Source organism: Lathyrus oleraceus, chromosome 4, assembly GCF_024323335.1.
Source record: "Lathyrus oleraceus cultivar Zhongwan6 chromosome 4, CAAS_Psat_ZW6_1.0, whole genome shotgun sequence".
Lineage (NCBI taxonomy): Eukaryota > Viridiplantae > Streptophyta > Magnoliopsida > Fabales > Fabaceae > Lathyrus > Lathyrus oleraceus.
The window spans coordinates 333,624,587-333,634,205 of record NC_066582.1 but is presented as its reverse complement, the minus strand read 5'-3'; positions in this window follow the sequence as shown (position 1 = coordinate 333,634,205).

The window sequence follows — 9,619 nt, the reverse complement described above, 5'->3', positions numbered from 1 at the left end:
GAAATCCACATTGATTTTATGTTCTACTTGTTTGTGTTAAGATGCCAGTTGAATGTTGATACCATGCTGTTTTTGGTTTTGTTGGTCGAATGATGCTGATAGCTTGAACATACATGCTGTTGTTCATGAAACCTAACATATTTTCCCAAAAATCCATATGGTTTGTGCTGTTTGTGTGTTACATGAATCTGCTGTACCAAGGCCATGCTGTTATGTGTTTTGTGCTTAAAACCTGTCAGATGATGATACTTGCTGTTGTTCTGCAACTGTAATTTTTGTCCAGAGAATGCCTATGTTTATGTGTGCTTTGCTGCTGCATATTGTTGCCTGCACCAACACCATGTTGGTTGTCTGTTGGTCGAATTCTTTTTTGATGTTGGTAGTGACCTGAACATGCCATTCTGCTGTTGTGCTACTACCATGTTGTTGCTGTTGTTGCTCAGAATTTTGCATGAGGATTGTGTGGTTATATGCTGCTAAATGATATGCTGTTATTTGCTTGCTTAGTCGGTTGTGTGATGCTGCTTGAAAATAAGTGCTGCTGTTATGATGATGTTGTTTTGCTGTTAAGGCTCATGGCCATATGCTGAATTCGTTTTTGTCCATGAATGATGTTGTTTGAAAATGAATGCATGATGTTGCTGTTACGATGAACTGTCCAGAAATCCATTGGTTCGTGTTTGGTGTGTATAGTTTGTGGCTACTTGATTCGTTGCATAATTGTTGTGATTATATGCTGCTATTCATTTGTTGTTTTGTGATCGAATGTTATGCCATTGCCAAACCCTAATGCTGCATGAACCCAGAAAATATGAAGGTATTTGGTTGTTATTACTTTGGTTACTGTTTCATTGGGGCAAGCCAATCAGGACATTTCCTGGGCGCCCCTGAAACGATGTCGTTTCGTTAAATGAAGGCAAATATTACCGCAAATGCCATTGTTGACCTTGTTTGCCATGCTTGTTTGTTCATATTTCATCAATTATTCATCAAACTTCCATATTTATTTGCTCTTTCATTTCAACTCCAAAAATTATGATTTTTTTGCATGATGATCACAAAGATGTCTATTATTTAATCATGATTTTTAATTAATTTTTCATTGGCTGGATTTTAATTGGTAATTATTTTCTTGACATGTATACCAAAACAATACCTTGTGCCATTCTCTTTGTGAAATTGTCATATTGCATCCATTGCCTTTGAATTTTTTGTGGTAAAACTAGACACATTGATCTTCATTTCCATATAAAGTTTGTGGATTTCCCATTTGTGGTTTGATAGATATGAATTTTTGAATTAGGGTGTGACAATTTGTGTCACACCAATGATTTGCAAATGTATGATTTTTGTTCACATGCTTCCTCTTATCCAAATGATCCCAAATTTTGCATGAATGATCCCTTGTATGTCTAATTGATGTATGATTTTTCTTGGAATTAATCATGCTGTTTTCCATTTGATTGAGAATTTTCTTCCATATGTGGTCATTTGTTGACTTTTTGTGATACACATTGCCAAATCTTTTGTGAAATTCTCAAATCTTATTGTATGATCATGAAATTTCATATGTGATAATTAGACATCTCAAGCTTTGCATTGGTGTTAATCTCACTCATTTCTCTTCTGTTTTCAAATTGATATGATTTTTTGAAGTTGACCCATGCTTGTTGACTTTCACCATGCTTGCTTGAACTTGGTTTGACTTCATGAATTTCATTGACTGCCTTCCTCTCATCCAAATGCCATGAAATTTGACATGTATACCATGTTAGATGTTAGGATTGAGTGTGATTTATTTCTTAATTTTTGAAAATGCTTGAGTTGACTTTTGGATGAAGTCTTTGCTGTTGACTTTTGTATGCTTCTCTTGCCATGCTTTGCATCCTTTTGCATATGAAATGACCATGATGCATGATATAATTGTGAATCCAATTGAGAATGCTTCTTGAATGTTAAAACTTGGTTTGAGTTGACTTTTCTTGCTGCCTTGACTTTTTCTTTCATCTTTGACCCTAGGCTAGTCCTAGTGGTCTTCTAAGCTTATGTTGAGTTCATCTGTTTCAGGTTGAGCATCAATGCCCCAAAGACCTTTCAATTTTGATTGAGTTGGTTTGTTTATCATGTGCTAACAATTTGTTTTGTAGATGACTCATACTTGAGTCTTTGTGCCTTGCACAATTGGTCCCTCTGTGTGACTATTGGTTCATTTCCTTTTGGTTTTGACTGTTGACTTGTTTACTAATGAGTTTGACTTTTTCAGGTGCTTTAGTTGCCTAAGTTCTTCGAACTTGATTGCTTGCTTTGCTATTTAGCATTTGCTTTGAGGTATAAATACTTCTTCTTCATGTAGTCTGGAGACCCGGTCTGTTATTTGACCGGGCAAACTGTCTGAAGTCCTCCTTAAGAGGCAATGCCTGTGTTTGTTTATATTTGTCCTAAGCAGGAAAAGTCCTTCAAGTAAGGCAATTGGTGGAAGGTAGGGATAAGCAATCTATCCCCCACTATTCAGTGTGTCCTCTCTTGCTCCCAGTACCTGGTTGAAGCAATGAGATAAATACCCAAGATCCAATCGAGTCAATAATGTGGAGAGAGTTCCTACTTTCTGAACTCCCACACTCTCTTTGATGCTCTCTCTGATATGAGATAGAAGCAATGAGGCATACTCCTCATCTCCTATTCATCTGCTTCACCTGAGCCCCTCAATGGCCAGGTTAAGAGCAACTTTTACCCATTACAGTGGACTTTTAAAGTCAAACCCTCTTGTGTGAGCCCCCATTGTTTGGCTATAGAGTGTGTTGTTTGATATTCATTGATTGATTAATTGCTTCATGTGCACTTGTTTGCCTATATGCTATGCATTTACCATCATCATCAATTGCCATTAATGCACCATCATCTCATTTGCTTGTGTGCTATCTTTGGTTGTTTACCCATTGAGGACAATTGTAAGTCCATTGCTTTGGCATTTGCTCCTATGACATGGAAGGATAGAGTGTAAGACCTCATTGGTCACTCATATCTTCTGTTTATCTGTTTGTATGTGAGGATACAGTTATAAGTCCCTGTAAGTTGGCATCTGTTATCCTGTGATCATAATTTGATCTGTTTGATTTGTATGTGAGGTTGCAGTTATAAGTCCCTGTAAGTTGGCATCTGCTTTCCTGTGATCATAGTTTGTTTTCTTTGTTGATGTGAGGTTGCAATTATAAGTCCCTGTAAGTTGGCATTTGCATACCTGTGATCATATTGTCGCTCTTGTTCTTGTATGTGAGGATCCATTGTAAGTCCCTGTGATGTGGCATTGGATTTCCTGTGAGCATACTGTGGAGTTAACCTAAGTCCAGATAGATTGGCAGTTAACTTCCATATTTCATCTTTGTTTTTCTTTTGAGGAGATCGGTGTAAGTCCATTGAGTGGCATCTGATATCCTGTTCTGTTTTAGGAGACTGGTATAAATCCATCTATTGGTATCCGGTATCCGCTTTTATTGCTTTGCCTGTGGAGATTAGTGTAAGTCCATTGAGTGGCATCTGATATCCCGTTTTGTTTTTAGGAGATTGGTATAAGACCAGTGATTGGCATCCGATATCCGCTTTTGCTTGCTTTGCTTGTTTATTATTATTAATTGCTATTCCAAAGGACACACTTGAATCATCTGCTATATGATTTCAAGAAGTGAACCTTCTAAGAAGTTTTACTATCCATCCCTCATCCATTCATCATTCATTACGTCTTAGAACCTTTTCCCACCTTATCTTTTAAACTTGACATAAGTGTTGTGCAAACATCTTCATGTTTTCTAACTAAAAACCTGGACTCAAGTCCTTGACCTTTTTTTCAAAATCCGTTTCATAATACTTATTTGAATTGATCTTAATTATACTTTGACTTCATTTTCATAATCATAATCAGTAATTCCGCTCATTCACTTGTTTTGGCTTTGTCCATTGTTAATGTTTTCATACATGAGCTATAGGTTTGATTTATCTTAGTGGTTGATGTTAATCTCACCTTCTGTCTTTAGTGATTGAATTGTAAGTCTTCCTCGCCTATTATAGGGTTAACCCCTCTCTGGCCAGTTGAAGCTGTTCTCACATGGTGGACGTTGTTGTTTGTATAAGGTTGAGTTTTCTCCCGTGGATAACGTAAGACCTAGGGTTTGTGTTTAAAATTGAACCTAACCCACTTTTGGAAATCTTTTAGCCGAACTACGGCGTTCTGATCCTTACCTTTGATGGAAGGTACGTAGGCAACGGGTTCATCCGTTCGAACCCAATAACCCATTAACAATAAACTTGTATATTCTTTTCTCACCATCCCAATCATGTTTGCACAATATATATGTCATAATAAATATTAATTTTGCATAACAAGTGTGAAAAGGGCTCCCTAGGAGTACCTAGGACGTAGTGGGTGCCTAACACCTTCCCATTGCGTAATTTACCCCTTACCCAGAATCTCTGATCTTTTTATTAGTTTTCTACGTGTAAAACTTCTTAGGCTTTTGTTCGCTTTTTAGCCAATCCTTTGGATAAATAAAAGTGCGGTGGCGACTCGAAATTGAATGTATCTCTTAGCTTATGATTTAATCGATAGATCATATAGCGACGAATACACCGCTACAGAAAAGTGGCGACTCTGCTGGGGATCGAACCCAGAATCTCTGGTTGTATTGCCTACTTTTTACCCTTGTTGTGCTATATTGTTATTGTTTATCTGACATATTTTTGTACAATTTGGGATGAATGTATTGATTGTAATGTGTGAATTGCTTGATATACATTGCTTGTGTGCTTTGGTGATCTGTGAGATGAGTTCTATACCCGAACTCGAGTGCTCTCTAGGATAGGAGAATGGCATAGTCTTGTCGACTGGTGTGGAGTAGTCCTTAGCCAGTTGACTTGCGAGCCCATTCACTTGGTGGAGGTCATGTTGAACTAATAATGTCACACAAGTTATTTGTGGTTAGGCATTATTCTTTCAATCATGTTCCGCAGAAGCCAAGGACCGTAGTTTACCAAACCCATCTTGGCCTATTTTTAGGACCGTAGTGCGGAGGTCGTTCAGATGTCAGTTCTGATACGATTGTTACGCGATACTACACTCATAAGAGTTTCTCTTGAGAATATTCTTGGAATACGAGTATTCGTTCCTCCGAAAATATTCGAAAGATGGAACGATGATTATGGGAACCTCTGATAGAACATGTCTGGCAGGTTTAAACCCTAGTACACTCCCTTTGGGTGGTTCTTAACCGAGACTCCATGCTCGTGACTCTCAACAAACCCGTGATTCGTGGTTGAGTCGTTCAAGCATTGTTAATATCAATGGATCCCGGATCAGGTGTAAAACCTAAAATCCACCAAAGCGGCTGGTTGATATTAGGAATGTTTGAACCGGTTCATGTACCGTTAATATCAATGGAACTTGGGTGTCGATAAGGTGAAAACCTAAATCCACCAAAATGGATGATTGATATTAGGGATACATAGAGCTTTCCCACGACCTTTGTTTGGTGTGCTTTGCTTGATCCTTGAGTGTGTTTGTTGCATTCATGCATTCACGCATTCATCCGCATTCATGTCATCAAAAGAGAAAATTTTCAAGGAACTTAAAGGGTTATTTGCAAAATTTTCAGACATGGAAAGACCGAAAAGGCATACAAAGAAGTACAGCTTTAAGCAGCCCGATGTAAAAGAGTTAAGGAATCTGACATCATATGTACTAGATCCCTTGGGTTTCAAGGCTCGATATGGGAAGCTTCTGCCGTTGCTGACTACTCAAGTGGATGAGGGATTGATGAGCACTCTTGCTCAGTTCTATGATCCGCTCTATCATTGCTTCTTATTTCCGGACTTCCAGTTGTTGCCGACTTTGGAAGAATACTCTCACCTTATTGGGATTCCTATTCTGAATCAAGTGCCGTTCAGTGGCTTAGAGAGTATTCTATCTGCTCGAGAGATTTCCAGTCTGTTGCACATAGATGAAGATCTGATTAGAGCTAATCTGACTACCAAAGGCGGAATTCAGGGTTTTCCCTCCGAGTTCCTTATTGCTCAAGCCATTTTCTATGGGAAGGCCATGAGTGAGGATGCCTTTGAGGCTCTATTCGTATTGCTTATCTATGGATTGGTGTTGTTCCCCAACTTCGACAAGTTCGTCGACATGAATGCCATTAGGATCTTTTCAGTTCTTAATCCGGTTCCGACCTTGTTGGGTGATGTATATGTCTCTATGCATTTGAGGAATATGAAGAATGGAGGAGTCATTGTCTGCTGTCTACCCCTGCTGTACAAGTGGTTTATTTCGCACTTGCCGCAGACAGTTGCTTTCAAGGAGAACAAGGGATGTCTACGGTGGTCTCAGAGACTCATGTCTCTCACCAATGATGATATCACCTGGTATGATCGCGTGTATGATACCGTTCAGATCATCAATTCTTGTGGTGAATTCCCCAATGTGCCTCTTCTTAGTACATGTGGTGGGATTACCTACAATCCTACGCTTGCACGTCGTCAGCTTGGGTTCCCCCTAAAGGATAAACCCCATAACATTCTGTTAGAAGGTGTGTTCTTTCAGGAGGGTAAAGATCCCCAAGGCCTGAAAGCCAGATTCGTCCGCGCTTGGCGCAATATTCGCATAAAGAGTAGGAATGAATTGGGTCCAAAGAACTGCATTGCTTTGGAGCCATATACCTCTTGGGTCAGACAGAGGGCTGCTACCTACCTGATGCCATATGATCATCCGAGACCTACACTGTTGGATGTGGCTGGGCCTTCAACCCTCCCTACCCAACGTGTAGAGGAGTTGAGAGAGGAAGACCTTTCGCGTGCCTGGATCCGCGAGAGAGAGGAATTGCTGCAGCAGCTCAAGGAAAAGGATGATATGATTGAATTTCTCGAGCACCGAGTGATCGACGATCCGAACGACGCTTGGACTTCTCTGCTTCCTCAGTCATCCAAATTCTGGAAAAGGAAGTATGATCAACTTGCTAAGGAGAAGGCTGATATGGAGGCTGCCTATGAGAGAGAGATCAAGAAGTTGTACACTTCTCGCCTTCCAGCATCCCGAGCTAATAGGGATCCATAGGATGTTATTTACCTTTTCTCTTTGTAATATTTAGAAGAATGCTGTACTTCTTTGTCTTAATGTTTTGAATGAAATATTTTCCATAAGCAATCAAAATGTTTAAATATTCGAAATATTGCAAATGAATACCCTGAGGGTTCCTTGAAAATTAAAGCATTTGCACAAGCATTTCATGCATCATTCCTGCATAAACAGGTACCTTTTTCTGGTCTTCCGGTTCTAACCCTTTGATCTTCATTTATTTTGAAGACAAGCTGACTCACCGGTATTATACGAGGGTCAACTCTGCAAGGATTATGGAGCAATTGGAACAAGAGAATCAGACTTTGAGGGATGAAGTCGCCAGACTTGGCGCATTGATGGAGCAACTTCTTGCTGCTCAGAATCAGCCTGCTCCCCAACAGCCAGCAACTCCGGTTCAGCGGACAGTTATATCTGAGATAGCTACGTCAACGGTGCCTGTTAGTGCCCATCAGCCTAATGCCATGCCTCCCGGTTTTCCTTGGGGGATGCCTCCCGGCTTTATGCCAGATCTGCCAGCTCCAACGTTTGCTCAAATGCCGGCATCTAGCCCGGTCCCTATTCCCGTCCCTCCTGTCGTGCATACCATGCCGAGGGTAGACGACACCATTTATCACTCTGAAGCGTCTGAGGGCTCAGATGTGCATGAGAAAATGGATGCAATGAACGATCAGTTCCTTGAGCTGAGAAAGGAATTGAGAACTCTTAGAGGCAAAGATCTCTTCGGCAAGTCAGCAGCCGAACTTTGTCTAGTTCCCGGTGTGAAAATACCAGTTAAATTCAAGGTCCCAGACTTTGAGAAGTATAAAGGGAACACTTGTCCTTTGGCACATTTGGTCATGTATGCCAGAAAGATGTCCACGCAGACCGACAACGATCAACTCTTGATCCACTACTTCCAAGACAGTTTGTCTGGTGCTGCTCTCCGTTGGTACATGAGCCTGGACAGCGTCAACATCCGCTCTTTCAATGATCTTGGCGAAGCTTTCGTCAAGCAATACAAATACAACGTTGACATGGCGCCTGACAGAGATCAACTCAGGTCTATGTCACAAAAGGACAAAGAGACGTTCAAGGAGTACGCCCAAAGATGGCGTGAGCTGGCAGCTCAAATCACTCCACCATTAGAAGAGAAAGAGATGACCAAGATCTTTTTGAAGACTCTTGGGTCATTTTATTATGAGAGAATGGTGGCCAGCGCTCCCTCTGATTTCACCGAGATGGTGAACATGGGGATGCGCCTTGAAGAAGGTGTCCGAGAAGGACGATTAACTAAAGATGATGGTTCTTCCTCTAAACGGTATGGAGCGTTTAAGAGGAAAGAAGGTGAAGCTCATGCTGTGCAGTCTCAGCCGAAACATCGAAGACCCTCTGTTCAGAGGAAGCCTGCACATCATTCCAAACATCAGCATCAGGTGGCCAGTGTGGCACCTGTATTCAAGGATAATGCTCAGCAGTATCAGCATCAGCAGCAATATCCACAACCGCAATATCAACAGCAACAACAGCGTCCACAGCAACAGGCTTACCAGCCTCGTGGAAGTACAACCAACCAAGCGAATGTGAACTATGATAGGAAGAAGGTCAGCTTCGACCCTATTCCGATGACATATACAGAGCTTTATCCCTCCTTGTTGGAGAGGAAGTTGGTTTCACCCAGGGATCCTCCTGCAATTCCTGCCAATCCGCAATGGTGGTACAAACCAGACCAGCATTGTGTCTACCATTCCGGTGCTCCGGGCCACAACGTTGAGAACTGTTTCCCGCCGAAGAATAAGGTTCAAGACCTTATGAGAAGCGGAATTCTGAGTTTTGAAGACTCCAACCCTAATGTCACCAGGAACCCATTGCCTTCGCATGGGAAATCTGTGAATATGATCCAGGAAGACCTTGGGAAGTACAAGGTGGAGTATGTCAGTCATATCCGGCAGTCATTGGTTGGATTACATAAGATGCTGTGTCAGCACAGCTATTTGAAGCATAACCATGACCAGTGCCGCGTCTGTTCTACTAACCGCTTGGGTTGTGATCAGGTTCGCCGAGAACTTCAGAAGATGTTGAATGAAGGTACCATTGAGATTCTCCAGAATCGCAATGTTGATATTGTTGAGCCCGAAGTGAGTGTCATCTCCCCGGTGTTCAAGCTTCCAGAGCCCGTTGTTATTCGGTATAATAGCAACAAGCCTAAAGCTTCGCCTTCTCTGATTATCAAACCGGCAGGCCCCGTACCTTATTCATCTGATAAAGCCGTACCTTTCCGGTACAATCATGTGGCTGTCCAGGATGGAGTTGAAGTGCCTCTGCCGTCCACTTCTGTAACCACTATTGCTGATGTTAGTGGATTGACCCGCAGTGGTCGTGTCTTTTCTGCGCCTGCTAAGGCTGTTGCTTCTGAATCTGTTGTACATCCCGTAGGGAATGCTGTGAATGTTCAGAATCCGGCACTTGATGTTGCCAAACCCTCCTCGTCTGTACAAAAGACTCCTGTTTCTTCAGATGGCCCGA